The 18,044-nt window shown below is 46.6% G+C and overlaps 1 long non-coding RNA gene across 1 annotated transcript in view; it reads left to right on the forward strand.

Annotated features, from left to right (window-relative positions):
- LOC146784480 (uncharacterized) overlaps window positions 1-18,044 on the forward strand; it is a 190,562-nt gene that overhangs the window by 148,427 nt on the left and 24,091 nt on the right. Inside the window, exon 2 of the long non-coding RNA XR_014970912.1 lies at window positions 7,840-8,022. This is a non-coding gene — a long non-coding RNA (uncharacterized LOC146784480). The remainder of the gene's footprint in view (window positions 1-7,839; window positions 8,023-18,044) is intronic.

Below are 18,044 nucleotides of genomic sequence, written 5' to 3' on the forward strand. Positions count from 1 at the left end.
CTAAAAAGATTGACTGGAACATGTTAGCCTCGTGTAAGCAGAAAGCCGATGAATCAGTTGCAGATTTCTTCACGCGCTTTGAGGAGACATTTCATGATTTTAGTGGTCATTCCCTTACGGATGATACGGGTCGGCACCTTTTTGCTGATAAATATGTGGCGAATTTATTACCGGCAATAGCGGCCCGCCTAAAGGCGAGTGAAAGTTCTTGGTCCACGGCGTCTCCGACAGCCCTCCTGACTATAGCTCAGTATTATGAGCGTCAGGAGCAAGAAGCGAAGGGGCAGGAGGAGAAGAAGTCGAAAGATTTAAAAACGAAGGTGATGTTAGCGCAAGTGTATGGTCCGCCCCGCCGGGGTGTCAATAGAGGTAGGGGAGGATTTTATGGTCCTCCCTCGGGCCGATCTGATTTGAATAGGAATCAATGTGCGTATTGTAAACAAGTGGGACACTGGGCCAGAGATTGCCCGGCGTTGCATGCTTCGCGGCAGGGACATACTCAGGGTGGCCCGAGAGGTAGAGGGAGTTTCTCGAATCTTAGGGGGAATTCTAACGATCACGCTCGTTTTGACCCTGCCGGGCAGCACCGAGATAGACCTAATGTCTTTGATCGGCAAAACCAGTATCAAGTGTCAGGGATTGACCGCTCTGGGTACCATGATTCTCAGCATGCATAGGAATGCGTTGGATGGGGGTTAGAATCAGTTGAGGTGCCGGTTGATCAGAAGGGTCCTTATGTATTAGCTGAGGTTTTGGTTCTACTGATCAGTTCCTAGTAGATACAGGAGCGACTCGTAGTGCGCTGTCTAAACAATTGGTTCCGAGGGCTCCCCCATCTGGCTTAATGGTTACATCGGTAGGGTTTGATGGTACACTCTCCCGAAGCCCTCTTTCTCGGCCCCTCACATTTCAGGTTGATTCTTTTTCTGCACCCTGTCCGTTTTTGCTTGCCCCGAACACGCCGGACAACATTATGGGTCTTGATATGCTAAAGCACTTCAGAGCTACGATCCGCTGCTCCCCCGCTGGTGTGCGTGTGATATTAAATGATAATCACCCTTTGTCTGAACGGATGTGTGTGGTTGCAGAGGATACCGTGTTAGCACCTCTCCCCCGTACTTTGTGGGCCGTTTCGGATACCGATGTAGGACAGATGGTGATTCCGCCTGTCCATATTAGTGTCAAGGAGGGGGCGGTGTTACCACGCCTCCCGCAGTATCGTATTTCCCAGGAGGGGGAGGAGGCCCTTATACAGATTGTGCAGGATTTGATTAAGGTGGGAGTAGTGGAGGAGGTTCCCTACAACGTCTGTAACAGTCCGATTCTACCCATTTTGAAAAAGGATACGGATGCCAAAGTTTATCGGTTTCTCATTGATTTGAGAGAAGTAAACAAGATCGTGATACCTCAATATCCAGTGGTTTCTGATATCACGACGTTGCTTACTTTGGTCCCGCCTACGGCGATGACGTTTTCAGTCATTGATTTGAAAAATGCTTTCTTTTCGATTCCTATTCATCCCGATAGTCGATACCTTTTTGGTTTCACTCTGAATATTAGGTCTTATCGATTTTGTAGAGTTCCTCAGGGCTACACAGAAAGCCCTAGCATTTACAGTCAAGCTTTGAAAAGACAATTGGACTTCTTTGTTCTGCCCGAGGGTGTCGCCCTCATTCAATATGTCGACGACATCTTGTTGGCGGCTGACACTCCGGAGTTGTGTGAGAAGAGTACGTTGTCCTTGCTTTCCTTTTTGGCATCCCACAATCACAAAGTATCTCGGAAGAAATTGCAGTTCTGTAGACCAAAGGTGACTTATCTGGGCCACCTTTTGTCTAAGGAGGGGTGTGCACTCACACCAGATCGTATTCAAGTAATTTTGGACACGCCAGCGCCTTCCACGCAGAAGGACGTGCGTGCATTTTTGGGTCTTGTTTCTTTTTGTAGGCAATGGATATTAGGGTTCTCACACATAGCCAAGCCATTATTAGCCCTTTTGACAAAAGACACACCTATTCCGCTTCCTTGGTCAAATGAGTGTGACGCTGCTTTCCAGCAATTACGACAGGCCCTTTGTTCAGCACCAGTGTTAGGGACCCCTGATTATACAAAACCTTTTTCGCTGTATGTGCATGAGAAAGATGGATGTGCATTATCAGTTTTAGTGCAGATGCACGGCGACAAGCAGCGCCGTTGTGCATATTTTTCGGCTGTACTTGATCCTGTTGCCCGAGCATTACCTGGTTGTTTTCGCTCGGTTGCGGCGACAGCTGTGTCAATACGCCAAAGCGAGGGAATTGTGTTATCTCATAAGCTGTTGGTATTAGTCCCCCATGCTGTTGATGCCCTGCTTAATCAGACAAAGACTCAGCATTTGACCAGTGCCCGTTTAACGGGATATGAGCTGACGCTTTTGGCTCCTCATATTACGTTAAAGAGGTGCGTAACGTTAAATCCGGCCACATTGCTGCCGTTCCCCGAGACTCAGTCTGGAGCGCGGAAAGCACATGATTGTATTCTTGTGACTGAGGAACAAACAAAGGGTCGTATTGATCTCCAGGATACGCCCTTTCCAGATGTAGATGGAGAACTGTGGGTGGACGGATCATGCCTGAAGCTACCAGACGGTACGACTTCAGCAGCGTATGCAATTACCACACTGCAAACAATAGTGGAGACAGCACGCATACCACAGAAATCAGCTCAAGCAGCGGAACTGATAGCATTAACACAAGCATGTGAGCTCAGTACAGGATTGTGTGTGAATGTTTATACAGACAGCCGCTATGCTTTCGGAGTAGCGCACGATTTCGGCCTACTCTGGAAGGAGAGAGGGTTTCTAACGTCGCATGGAGTACAAATAATGCATGGAGAGTTAGTTCATAACCTTTTGGCTGCATTGACATATCCGAGGAAAATTGCTATCATTAAATGTAGTGCCCATAAGAAAGTAGTTGATAAAGTTGGAGAAGGGAATGCGTTAGCAGACCGGGTGGCACGGGAGACTGCGATGCAGCCCGGTGCTACTGCCATGTATGTAGTGAAGTCGCAGGTAGAAAGATGGCACGATGCGAAGGAAGAAGTGCGGGAAATATAGAGGACCGCTTCTGATAAAGAACGGGAGCAATGGTCCAGTGAGGGAGAATTGGATGATGAGGGTTGTTGGAGAAATAAGCAGATGGATAGATGGAAGCTACCCACAGCTTTTGTACAACCTATGGTTCAGATGGCACATGGGCTAGCACATGTTGGAGCTTCCGCAATTGTAAAATTGCTTACACAAGTCTGGGAGCATCCAGAGATTGCTAGCGCGGCAAAGAGGGTGGTGCAGACCTGTATGATTTGCCTGAGGTACAACCCAGGAAAGGGTACTCGAACTCCAGCAGGAGGATTTGCGACACCTACTGCACCCTTTGAGGTTTTGCAGATGGATTACATCCAGCTTGAGCGCTGTAACAATTTGAAGTATGTTCTAGTAGTGGTATGTGCCTTTAGTAAATGGGTCGAGGCATACCCTACGAAAGACAATACTGCAATGACTACCGCCAAGATGCTATTGAAGGAGTTCTTCCCTCAATATGGCGTTTGTAGACTTCTGTGGAGTGATAACGGACCCCACTTTATAGCGGATGTTATAAAGTATGTTCTGAAGGGTCTGGGCATCACCCAGAAGTTTCACGCAGTGTTTCACCCTCAGTCTGCAGGACTAGTCGAGAAGTATAATGGTACACTGAAGCTCAAGATCGCTAAAATCCAAGCTTCGACATCTTTGACTTGGCCAGATGCTTTACCACTGGCATTATTGTCAATTAGATCGATACCGCACTCTCGAACTGGTCTTACACCGTACGAGATTATTTTCGGACGCCCAATGAATATTTGGGGTCCACCAAGACCTAAGGCTGTGTATGATGTACCTTGTGTAATGATGAATGATTATCTGGCGCAGTTAACGGATAACTTGGTTTCTATTCATCAACAGGTCCGGGAGGCGCTCCCTGATCGGTCCACCGGCGAAGGACATAGTCTCCGGCCTGGAGACTATGTTATGGTGAAGATTTTTGAAAGGACGAACAGCTTGGAGCCGAGATGGGTTGGTCCTGAGCAGGTCCTACTTGCAACGAGGACGGCTGTGCGGGCTTCCAACAGAAAGAATTGGATCCATTCCCTGCACTGTCGCAAAGTACCGCCCGGATTGGTGGAGCCTGCTGTATTGACCGATCAACGAGAGATTCTGACTGCAGAGAAAGGCCGTGCTGTGGAACCGAACGACACTGAGGAGCTCTTCCCGGACCACGCGACTCCTGGAGGAAAGCGATATCATCTCAGGCCAAGGAAGTGTATTCTTCAGTATTAGGACATGTTGTCAGAACGGCCCTTGGGTTAGTGAAACGGAGAGCCAATGAGGCAAGGGGGGGGGATCAGCCCTGCATTAGTGTAGCGACACCCGTCTTGGCCCGCTGGTGAAGAAATCGACCGCTGCCCAAGGGGAAGAGTTCTGACAAACCTTTTAGTTTCAGGAAGATATTGATTCTTTATTCTGACATGGAGAAAAAGAAAATCCTTTGTGCAACAGGTTTTATGCTTACAGTAGCTATTGTTGGGATAGCCACATGGTTTGTGGAGGATGTGACTCCTGCTAGAAAGTTACTTGTGTTGACTACTCCAGTGCCTGAGGAGCACTACTTTTATACCCTTCCGTATCAAGAATTGAAGCATCGTCAGTCTTATTTGAATAACACTTTCATCCAGATGTTGCATCATACCCACGTTGCCACGAATGCTACGAACTGTTGGATATGTGGTATGATGCCAGCTCATCAGAAGAAAGGAGGAACGCCATTCATACCTCTTCCTTTCTCTCATAATGGCTCTTGTAGAGCATGGTACACTTTGCTTTTTGCCACCCGGAAACCTACAGTGGGACGATTACTCTTCAGACTTAATAGGGAATGTCATCAGGATAAAGATGGATACCCGCAAGCGAATGGGACAATTTGGGAATGGGAAGAGTATCGACCAGACAATGAATCGATTCCTTATATTTTCACGAACACCAGAGACACTGTGGGGAAAGACCGATTTGTGATTCAAGTGGCACAAGCTCAAGCGGACCTGTGTGTCCAGAGTGTGGGTTATATTCCTGTTGGTGTTAGTGATTGCATCACTATTCTAAATATCGACGGATTGAATAACAGTACCTTCTTAGCATCTCATAATACATACTTCGTATGTGGAAATAAAGGTTATTACCGTTTGCCAGCCGGTTGGTATGGAGTATGTTATGTAGCATTCCTATTACCCCCTGTATTCTTGGCGCCTGCATCTTATCATAAAGATTTGAAGTTGTTGAATAATGTGACTGTAAATAGGTATAAACGTACTCTATCGATTGATGACGTGGACCAGACTGACACCAGTCTGCAGCAGTATATTGATTTTAATTTAGGATTGTTTTTCTTTGTTGGAGCTGCCCTAAATAGTAGGAAAGTTCGAAGGTTAACAAGAGTGGTAGAGGCTGTGACAAATCAAACCGCTGCTGCTCTTGGGAATCTTACGGAAGAATTACAGATTACTAGAATTGTTGCATTGCAGAATCGCATGGTGTTAGATGTTATGTTAGCTGACCGAGGTGGAGCTTGTAAAATTATCGGAAGTAGTTGTTGCATGTTTATTCCTGACCACACGCCATCAGTTTATAATGCTATCAATAAACTGCATAAAATTGCAGCTGAAATCCATACAGAAAATGGTATTTGGACCTTTTCTGGATGGTTTTGGGCGTTGATCACCACATGGGGGTGGAAGGTCCTAACTGGTCTCTGTATCATTGTGGCAGTTTTGTTTTCTTGTTGCATTTGTATTCAATGTGGTCCTTTACTCTGTTCCCTATGTGTGTCACTCTGCATTCCTGATAAGAAAGCTATTGCCAATGTCACTTACCAGAAACATCTGACTAAAGAAATAGAAGAAATGATGAAGATTGACATATACGATGATTATCCTAACAAACCGGATGTCTTCAGTAAATGCTGAAAGGGTCGTCTGTTGAAAATTGAAATAGCGGTGTGAGTAAGCATTTACTGAAGACATGAATTCCCCTTATATGACCGAGTTTCTCTCGTTATGTTGACTAAAGTCTGGACTCCATTTTGTATTGTCATGCCTCCATGGAGAAGAGTCCTATCTTCGTGTTAGTTGCTCTTGCAATCTGCCTAGTAACAGTCTATAAATAGCTCCTTTGTCTGTCTGGCGCATGCCCAGACTTGACCACATCTGTTATCAGTTAGTCCTTGTTCGACCATGTTTTCGCGGGCTCAAGGAGTGTGTCAGCTCCGCCCATATATTGATTCTGTATCGAAAATGACCATAAAAGGTAATATTCTTTGCCTCATGTTGTATCCACCCACTTATGAGCCCCTCTTTGTGTATAAAAGGGGACCGTGTACGCAAGTTCTTTGTGCTACTCTATGCAATACTGAAGGGTGTTGTATGGATTGTAGGACCACCCTTAAGGGTTAATAAACTTTGTCTTTGTACTTTGCAGTTTCCGTGCCAACTTCCTTATAGATTCCATTGCAGAAGAGCGAACCCTTGTGTCCTGCGGGCCTAGCTGGGGCCTGTATTCATCATCTCGATAGTAAAAAAAAGCCAGCACAGGTGCATAAGATGAGGAGTGACGCTAGTTGGCAACACGAGGCACTAGTTCTGGTCGACATTGTGAAAATCTGACACATACTGTGGCAAGCGTGCACTGGTGTGCAACATAAGCAGCAGGCACTCGTGAGCAATGTAAGGAGACGCCATTGGTGAATGGCCAGTATGTGTTTGTGTGGTGGAAATGCTGAGAGGCTATTTAAGGAGCTAACATTGATCTGCAGTGTATCTAGCACTGGTAGCACCATGAGATGTATGCACTGGTGGGTGGTGTGAGGGCCTTTGCTGGTGAGCAGTGTGAGGTATTCACCTTGGTGTGCTCTGTGATAAAGTAGTGCTGGTTGACAGTGTGAAATGGTGGCATTGGTAGGCTTTGTATTTTGCTAGCACTAGCAGGCCGTGTGAGAAGCTGATGCAGGTGCGCAGTGTAACGAACAGACACTGGTTTGCAGTGTGAACAGCAGACATTGATAGGCAGTGAGGGGTAGTTGTGCTGGTGGGCAATGGTGGAGGGATGGTTGTTCACATGGATAGGCAGAGGGAAACTATTGTACTTTGGCCAAGTCTTGAAACTTGATGTTTGTGGAAAAAGCTGCTTTAATTGGAAGAAGCAGAGCTCACAGTATATCAACGTATGGCGTAGCATAAACTCTAAATAATTCTAATATCATCCTAACAAAGATCTCTATTCCATTCCCCTTAGTACTATCCATCCCATAAGGCGCTAAAGCCTCATCCCCCTGCTTTAAATCCAAACATTACTAACAGGTCTTAATTTTAACTTCCTATTTCCTATTTCTTATTCGTAAATCTCAGTCAACTACCCATCCAGCATCCTGACCAGGTCCATGATGTTTCCAAATTCACTCATTGTTATGTTGTCTTGCTCCCAACCTCCCATACTTTATCCATGCCTTAACCTGAGTTCTCTCTTTCCGCTTAATAACATTCCTACTCTTCCTGCTTCCAAACAGTCACATATTGAGTACTAGGTTGAGAGGTGGGATCTTCACAGTAAAGAGTCATAGAATTACAGTTCAGGAAGGAACTTAAAACTTGGTTATTTGCGTGCACCTCATCGGTGGGTTGATTTTCCGGTTAAACTCTATGGCAGCAAGCGCTAAGACGGCACGGCAAACACGCGCTCTACAAAAACCCATTTTTCTTTTAATTTCATTTCAGAATAACCCTTCCTACTCATGTGCGGAGATGCGCATGTGCCACACTATTGCTGCCTTCACCAATGTTCCAGACGCGGAGATGGTGGTCCTCTCCCCATTGCATGAGGTCTGCCTTTTGCTTGAAGAAGCAAAAACCCTTAATGACAACAACAGAATATGGATAATAATTCTTTGGTTAAATGAGGTAAGGCAACTATTTCCAGCAAAATTGTAATGGCGCAGAATCAGCCAGTTTCATTATTCAGCAGGATGGAAAGCAGTTCATTTTCACATTCGAGTTCCACCCTGCATGAAATTCCTCCTTCCCACCAGCGTGACATGCCTTTGGCCTTCCTTGGTCACATAGCTGATGGTGTGTATTTCCTCTATCAAAGCTACCTGCCTTTCAATGCCCTAGCACCTCTAAGAAGCATGTGATTGCAGGGCATGCATGCACGTTCTCTTGCCATATTTTTAGTATCCATAATTGCTGGGACTAGGGCAAGGACAAATGAAAATACACCCATATATTTACAGAATGTAAACATTTGAGTGTATTTTCATTTGGAAATAGAATAGTAAATTATTGTGTGCTAGACTATTTGGTTTTATCCCTGTGTGCCCCCTTTGTTTTCTAGTGGAAGCATCGAAATATGCTTTCTTCTGTGAGGCATGGAAATCGGGCAAATGGAGATTGTTTGAACACTGCTCCCGAAAATGAGTCAAGTCATAAGCCATTCTGACTGCCTGGCCTCTGATTAGTCAGAATCAAATGAATGCTAAGCCCAGGCATAATTTTAATTTCACTGGAGTAATTGGAGCAAGCTCGGTAATTCCGTATTTCTCTTTGACACGAAATTGCCAACAATAATGTGATTACTCCAGCTCACATAGTTAAGAGTAATTTGGGGGGAAATAATCCTCCTGCAAGAGCATATTTACCAACCCTGAGCAGCTGCTAGCGCTCGCAATTTATGTTCTGCTGCAGTTAGTGCTATTTCATAGCCCAAAATGCATTCTCCAGTCCATTTTGGGCGCAAGGGGGTATTTTGTGCTAAGAAAATAGCGCTAAATGCCAGGAGTAATTATGGGGAAAATGCTACCTCACGAGCACCTTTAGCGAACATGAACGCCTGCTTGCGATTCCTATTTTGTTGCATTTAGCACTCTTTCTTAGCGCAAAATGAATTCACACACCCATTTTGGATTTGAGGATGCATTTTTGCTTTAAGAAATAGTGCTAAACTCAGAATTACTCTTCTCCTGTAATTATGCATAATCTTGCTGCATTTTAGGTAACTCCGTCTGATTATGCTACGTTGAAATACGCGAGGTCCACCCACTGCTAATAAATATACTAACCGATTCAAACTGGTTGAATAGCAGCCAATCACACTGTCTAAATGTCTAGGGTGTTTCAATCATTCTGATGGCTGCCTGGGGAAGAATAGGATTGGCCCTTATCTTTAGACAACGATCATTGGCCACAGGTCAAATGACTGAAACTCTTGAGACCGTTGTCATTCAGGAAAAATGATGGGGGGTCCTGTGTGGGAACAGAGCCCGTGTTGTAACTCACCCTTTCCACACCACCCTCTCCATTTGTCCCATCCACAACAGGTGTCTCGTAAATGGTGTATCACATGGGCATCCTCTTTACAGTGCACGATATACATTAACCACCATTACTCAAAAGAACAATTATGTCGTACACACTGGGCGTTAGAAAGCGAGCGTTAACTCTTTTGGGCCGTGAAAAGTCGAACTTCTATCAAGCCAATCTTTCGAAGCTTCGCAATTTGCAGCCAGTACTGCAACATTCAAAGTGCACCCTCATTCAGACTGACTGGGTGGATACCCACTTTTAATTGATTTGTTCACAATCTGTTTGGTATAATTGACTTGTGAATAGTGTCATTTGCACTCTGTGGTGGAAATTCGATGTACTGTTAATCAGTGCTTTAAATGGGGAAACAAATAGTGCAGGTACTAATTTAAATGTGGCGAGTGGGCGGGGCTCAAGGCAAAACATGCCGATGCTTCTTGACTTTTATTCTAGTTGCAGCACATACCAAAACACATGAGAAATTTGTTTCTATAAACAAATCAGGTTAATTCATTATACAAAACGAAAGCCAAACACAGTGATATTTTAACATTTACTTATTTTGTAATATTTCTTACGCTTTTCATTTACACAAAAACACACACACAAGCAGGCAAACAGACAAGCATAAGCAGACACTCACGCAAAAGAATCAGGTGGGATTAAAGCCCTTTTAACCTCCATACCTCCCATGACTTTCTTCATTGTGCGGTCACTTGGCTTCCTCGATTCCTTGCAACACTGCGTGACCGCGAACACCCGGATATCATGCAAATGAGCCCACGCTGAATGATTCATGCGTTATGAAAGTACTTTGGCTGTCAAAGAGACAAACTACCACCACTAGAGGCCAATGGCCAACCCTTTTATGAGTACTGGTACTCTCCACGGCAATAGAGAAGTGCCGGTACTCAGAGTGATAAAAATAAGAAGTGCCGGTACTCAGTTCCTGTGAGTACCGGCCCATTTAAAGCATTGCTGTTAATTACACGCAGTGCATTGTCACTGGAGCCTCTTTTATTTTCACTGGGAACCAATAGACCACCGATAATCTCATCTCACTCAAGGTTCTACAATGTAAATCCAGCAGGCTGAGATCCATTCCAGATTTTCAGGATAACCACATAAGATAAATGTAACTACAATAAAACTACAGGAAAGTTATTTATGTAGTCAGCGGATGCCCTGAATATATGACTCAAATACAGACCTCCTGGACTTGACACTTGAGCGCTACAAGTGCATGCTACGTATTTTTTATCTTATTTTTCTATCCCAAAGTGCAAAGTCTTTGCAAAAAGGTAGATCACCAGGCAAATAAACCTATAACAAGACTCGCCCAACCATGGGGCATATTATCAAGAAACGGCGTTAAAATTATCGCCGCTTTGGCGGCAGAAAACTGCCGCTAAAGCGGCGATAATGGGCTTGATAATATGCCCTTGAGAATTCCCATAGAAGCCCGTGTTCTGGTGTCAACATGGGCTTCTATTGGAATTCTCTGTTTTCTGCCGCTAAGGCGGCGATAATTTTAACGCCGTGCTTGATAATATGCCCCTAAGGTCGTAAGCACGCTATCTTGCACTGCAATTGCCACACTGCAAGGGGAATACTACTCTAGGCAGACCTTTAAATGTCTTCCTTTAAATGTCTTGTCAGTGGAAGAAAATGATTGCAGTATGTTTAGGTTCCCCAAGGTGGCAGTACAGGACGGCTTTGCTTTAGTTTGTCTCCCTGAATTAAGCAGTGGCTTTAATAAGAATAATATTATGATGGACGGCAAATAAATTAAAACATTGTTGCGGTGTCAAATGGTGCTTGACTTTAACAATTTTTATTTGATGGCGAAGGTGGGTAAAAACATTGGAAATGCTTTCACAGGCTTTACATGTCAGCAGCGTCGAACATCACCTTCGAAGAGTGACTTCTTTCTGCCCTTTTCCATGGGACCGAACTCACCGGAGGACTGGTCATTCTGTTATTCAGGCATTTTCCCGATGCTTTGAAGTCTGGACATATGCTTTCGGAACTAAATGGGTGGTTGCCTGGCCCAACCATTAAAGCCCCCACCCATAGCCACATTCGTGCCGCGGCCTCCTACAGCGTGTGGTGTTTGAACAGTTTTGCCATGGCTGATTTTGGTTTTCAGTTCGTCCCAGAACTCACCAGGCCAAAGTTGGGACTCACCTTGGCAGAATTTGAATCAATTATACACCTCAGTAACCAGAAAATACTAGGTATTTTTAGAGTACCAAGAGCCTCACCCCGAGGCCTCTGGAAATGTGTTTTTGAGGTAAAAATTGGATTTTGCACCCTAATAGCGGTAATTGCTACAGATCCAGGGGCTTATTTATGAGAGGTTTGCAGGACCGGAGCGTCACTTTTTTTGACGTTCCGTCAGTGCAAGCCTCTCAATCATATCTATGAGTCCTCGCAAAGCCACTTTGCGTGGGTTTACATGGCCTTAAAGATATGGGGGCTCATTTATGAGCCCCTGCGTCACTTTTGCGCCGCCGGTGCGTCACTTTTTGTGACGCACCAGTGGCGTAAAACATGCGCCATGTTGCGCCATATTTACGAAGTGACGCATCTAGGTAGATGCATCACTTCGTAAACCCCTGCGCTACATTATACCTGCGCCAGGTATAATGTATGCAGGGTGGGCGTACCCCCGCAAGAAAGGGTCGTAGGAGTGGCGCAGCGAAATCTATGAGATTTCGCTGCGCCACTTCTAGGACGCCGATGCGTCAAAACCTTACGCCTGCCTCATGGCAGGCATAAGGGTGACACAGGCCCTTTCACATGGGGCTTGTCCAATGTGAAAGGAACATTGCTGGAGTTGCGTCAGGCTTCCGACACAACTCCAGCAATGCGTCACTTTTTGCGCTGCCAGATACATCAGTTATACTGACGTATCTGTCCTTCCTCGCGACATGATGCGTCATATTATAAATATGACGCATCATTGGTGTCGCATGGAGGGCGCACTGAGAAGTGACGCATCGCTGCTTTCACGCAGCGATGCGTCACTTCTCATAAATGAGGCCCATGGAGTAAGACAACGCAGCGCAAGGCGCTGTGTTGCCTAACTATGCACCAGGGAGGTGTTCCGTGGATGTTGCTGTGGGTTTTTCCACGCAACACCGGTGGGTTTTGGCGCTGCCCCAGATGTATCTAATGACATAAATCTGGGAAAGCACCACATTTTTACGCCTCCCAGAGGAGGCATAACAAAGAGAAGTATTTTTATTTCGCTTTGTTTATTCCTCTTTCTATGTGTTCTGCATTCTGCAGCACACATGGAAAGAGGAAAATGTCTCTCAGGATTGTTTTTTGCAGGAAGGGGCCATGTCCTGCACAAAAATAATCCCATTTGCAAGGGAGGCACCCTTGCACCATGGTAGAAGGTTGCCTACATTGGCTTAAGGCAGCAAATTGTGCATCAGCGCAGGGGGAAAGGTTAGGAATGCATCATATTCTATAAATACGGTGCATTTCTGACCTTTCACATTGGCGTAGGGGCGGGCAGCAAGAAGCCTTGCAGCACTGCCCTTCGCCAATTCCCTGTAAATGAGGCCCCCAGTTTTCCCATTTACACCTTGTCATGAAAAATGACGTAATGTGTCAGAGGAAAAGTGGTCTAAAAGAGGCGGCTCATAAGGTATCTCTGTGTGCAAAGTCTGATACTATGTGCCATATTTATTAAAGGGTTGCGTCACTTTTGCATCACGCAACAGTGTGCATGTGCAACACAACCCTTAAGTGTAATTTATCAAGCCACGCAAGGCCACCTTGCGTGACCCTGAGTTGCTTCATAAATCCAGAACAACGCAAAGCAGCACAAATTGTTGCATTGCGCTACTCTGCTCTAGGGAGGCATTCCATGAGTGGTGCTTGGGTGTTCCCATGCAACACCCATGGATTTTGACGGATTTCCAGATTTACCATAAGTGTAAAGCCTGGCTGAAGACGGCTGAAATGCCAGAAACCGGTCCTAGGAAGCTTGTTTGCGGTCCAAGGAAGACATGGCTTGGCAGTTCGGGCTGGACTGTTCCCATGAGGCACAGGGTCAGACTGATTTGCATATGGCCATGTCTGAACTGGGATGGCAGAGTGGGCTAAAGAACGGTGATGGATTAAACCCAGATCAGTTGACTGGGGGTGAGTGCTTGCAATGTTTACACTCAGTCCATAATTTCCTTTTGTTTTGCTTTGTTCGCCATAAGTTGGCAGGGTATGCTCAGACGTGAGTCCCTTGCTCACTTTGCCACTGGATTCAAGCAAGCCTGGCTGAAGACGGCAGAAATGCCAGAAACCGGTCCTAGGAAGCTTGTTTCCGGTCCAGGGAAGACATGGCTTGACAGTTCGGGCTGGACTATTCCCATGAGGCACAGGGTCAGACTGATTTGCATATGGCCATGTCTGAACTGGGGTGGCAGAGTGGACTAAAGAACGGTGATGGATTAAACCCAGATCAGTTGACTGGTGGTGAGTGCTTGCAATGTTCAACACTCCGTCCATCATTTCCTTTGGTTTTGCTTTGTTCTCCATAAGTTGGCAGGGTATGCTCAAACGTGAGTCCCTTGCTCACTTTGCCACTGGATTCAAGCAAGCCTGGCTGAAGACGGCTGAAATGCCAGAAACCGGTCATAGGAAGCTTGTTTCCGGTCCAGGGAAGACATGGCTTGGCAGTTCGGGCTGGACTGTTCCCATGAGGCACAGGGTCAGACTGATTTGCATATGGCCATGTCTGAACTGGGGTGGCAGAGTGGGCTAAAGAACGGTGATGGATTAAACCCAAATCAGTTGACTGGGGGTGAGTGCTTGCAATGTTCAACACTCCGTCCATCATTTCCTTTGGTTTTGCTTTGTTCGCCATAAGTTGGCAGGGTATGCTCAGACGTGAGTCCCTTGCTCACTTTGCCACTGGATTCAAGCAAGCCTGGCTGAAGACGGCTGAAATGTTAGAAACCGGTCCTAGGAAGCTTGTTTCCGGTCCAGGAAGACATGGCTTGGCAGTTCGGGCTGGACTGTTCCCATGAGGCACAGGGTCAGACTGATTTGCATATGGCCATGTCTGAACTGGGGTGGCAGAGTGGACTAAGAACGGTGATGGATTAAACCCAGATCAGTTGACTGGGGGTGAGTGCTTGCAATGTTTACACTCCGTCCATCATTTCCTTTTGTTTTGCTTTGTTCGCCATAAGTTGGCAGGGTATGCTCAGACGTGAGTCCCTTGCTCACTTTGCCACTGGATTCAAGCAAGCCTGGCTGAAGACGGCTAAAATGCCAGAAACCGGTCCTAGGAAGCTTGTTTCCGGTCCAGGGAAGACATGGCTTGGCATTTCGGGCTGGACTGTTCCCATGAGGCAAGGGTCAGACTGATTTGCATATGGCCATGTCTGAACTGGGGTGGCAGAGTGGGCTAAAGAACGGTGATGGATTAAACCCAGATCAGTTGACTGGGTATGAGTGCTTGCAATGTTCAACACTCCGTCCATCATTTCCTTTGGTTTTGCTTTGTTCGCCATAAGTTGGCAGGGTATGCTCAGACGTGAGTCCCTTGCTCACTTTGCCACTGGATTCAAGCAAGCCTGACTGAAGACGGCTGAAATGCCAGAAACCGGTCCTAGGAAGCTTGTTTCTGGTCCAGGGAAGATATGGCTTGGCAGTTCGGGCTGGACTGTTCCCATGAAGCACAGGGTCAGACTGATTTGCATATGGCCATGTCTGAACTGGGGTGGCAGAGTGGGCTAAAGAACGGTGATGGATTAAACCCAGATCAGTTGACTGGGGGTGAGTGCTTGCAATGTTCAGCACTCCGTCCATCATTTCCTTTGGTTTTGCTTTGTTCGCCATAAGTTGGCAGGGTATGGTCAGACGTGAGTCCCTTGCTCACTTTGCCACTGGATTCAAGCAAGCCTGGCTGAAGACAGCTGAAATGCCAGAAACCGGTCCTAGGAAGCTTGTTTCAGGTCCAGGGAAGACATGGCTTGGCAGTTCGCGCTGGACTGTTCCCATGAGACACAGGGTCAGACTGATTTGCATATGGCCATGTCTGAACTGGGGTGGCAGAGTGGGCTAAAGAACGGTGATGGATTAAACCCAGATCAGTTGACTGGGGGTGAGTGCTTGCAATGTTCAACACTCCGTCCATCATTTCCTTTGGTTTTGCTTATACCTGGGAATGCGCCAGAACTGCTGCCCCTCCCCAGGTGAGGCGTAACAAGGAAAATACGTTTATTTCTCCTCTTTTTATGTGTGCAGCACACACAGAAAGAGGAAAGTGCCTCAGGGGATTGTTTTTGTGCAGGAAGGTGTTCCTTAGCCTCCCCATGTACTGAATGAATGCACAAGTACAATTCTGTTGTCCTGCATCATAAACCTCCATTCCTTTTGACACCAAACCATATTGGTTTTCTAAGCTACACAAAAAGTAGATGATAAAGCTCTTACACTATAATGCCATTTACGTGCGAGAGCAGGTTTGACTTTGAATGCAGACAAGTGTGAGCTCCGTTAGACAAAGCTAAAATGCTTTGGTCATATCTTTTCTGAAGGGGTTATGACGCCACACCCTACTAATTTACAAGCGCTGTCAAATGGTGATCCCCCAAGATGTTTCTATGGTGCGTTCATTTCTTAGAAACATACAAGACATTGCTACTGTAAGTGCTGCGTTGAGACTTAACGAAAAAGAATGCTTCATTTCATTGGTCACATGAATGTGAGGTAAGCTTTAGCAGAATTAAACATGTCATTGAGAATGCTACGGAAATGGCATATGTTGAACATGGCCCTTCTAATGGGATATCACTAAAACCTTTTGCTTTTTCTCCTCCTGGTTTTTGCTGATTCTCGTTTTGTGGCCTTAGAAGGACTCTGGGCACTTTCCCACTGTAATGCAATGTTAAAGTGTGTACCATTCCTACCCATGCTAAGAAGTGGTGCATACCTGATTGGTTTAGGTGATGTACCTGTAAGTGGCATGTAAAAACAAACCTACTGTTTTCGTCTCATGTAAAAAGGTACACCACATACCCAGGGCAGGTACTGCACTAGCTAATGGTGGGACGCAGCACTGTGTATGTCACCCACCAGAATAGCCTTTCAAACTTGTATCAAGCTTGCCATTGCAGGCCTGTGGGTGCACAGTTTTACCTATGCTCAGCTTGGCATTTCTAACTCATTAGCTAACCCTGAGTGGGCCTTCCACAACCACTAGAGCACTCCTTGGGTAAGTCCGTGGTGGTGGAGCAAGTGGTAGGAGAAAGGCAGGGCAGGCACACATCCAGAACTCCGATGTGGGTTTTCACTACCAAAGAGGTCGGCTCTTCCCAAGGGACAACACAGGGTTTTTTACTGATTCTCTTTTAGTGGCCTTAGGGCTCTGGCCACTTTCCCACTCTAAATGCAGTGTAAAAGTGTGTGTGCCCTTCCTGCACACAATAGGAAGTGGTGCTTAATTGAAGTTTTTTTGATAAGCACATTTTTTTTATTTTGCATTTAAACATACAAAAATACACGGACAACCGTCCAAAAGAACTGGCAGCAAGAATATAGCTCCTATGTTCAGTGACATTCAATAGCAAGACCTCCCGCCCCCTCCCCGACCACTTCACTCTCTCCACCCGCATCAACACCCCTAGATCACACCCCGAGCCATTTCCCCCATATTCTGTTAAACCTTTTGGGACAACCCCGTACCGAATACATCATGCGCTCCTGTTTTGCGCACCAGTCCACCCCCCTCCTCCATGTAGCACCGTTGGGTGGGTCAGTCCGCTTCCCTGCGGCAGCAATATTTAGTTTGGCCACTACCAGGGCAGTAGTTAGGAAGAATTTCTCATGACGGGAACCGTCCAAACCGTCCGTTATCCCTAGCAGGGCCAGTCGGGGATCATGGGGGACCTCCCACCCCAGCGTCTCAGTTAGTTCAATCTCACCCCAGTAGGCTCCCAGACGCGGGCAGGTCCACACCATGTGGAAAAAGTCCACCGGGTCGGCCCCACAGCGCGCACATGAAGCCTCTGGAGAAAGACCCGCACGATGGAGGCGTTCCGGGGTCAAATAGGCAGTATGCAGGTAATAAAGCTGGATGAGCCGCAGCCTGGCTGATGAGGTGATCGTCCTGGGTGCCATAAGGGCTTCCCTCCAATCGGCCTCATCCAGTGGTCCCACCCATACCTCCCAGCGCAACTTCGTGTCCTCCCAGTCCGTTGGGGTGTTGTTGAACAGGGTCCGGTAAATACGGGAGATGCCCCCACTCCCCAGAAACCCCATCATCACCTGCGCTTCCGGAGGGCTATGATCAGGGAGCAGTGAATCTAGAGGGACATGAGACCGAATCGCGTGGCGCAGCTGGAGATATTTGTAAAACTGTGAGGGGCACAGCGAAAAGCGAGCCCGAAGCTCCCGGAAAGAGCACATGTGACTCCCCCGCCACAGGTCGCCTAAACAAGAAATCCCGAGGAGATCCCACGCTCGAAACCCTTCCAAACCCGTGACCTCCCGCAGCCAAGTGCCATGCCAGTGCGGTGTAACACGGGTCAGCTTCCCCGATCACCGGGTGTGTCGTAGAGCGGCACGCCAAGCCAAGAAGGGGGCCCGTACAACGTCCG

This window comes from Triturus cristatus, chromosome 11 (genome assembly GCF_964204655.1).
Source record: "Triturus cristatus chromosome 11, aTriCri1.1, whole genome shotgun sequence".
Lineage (NCBI taxonomy): Eukaryota > Metazoa > Chordata > Amphibia > Caudata > Salamandridae > Triturus > Triturus cristatus.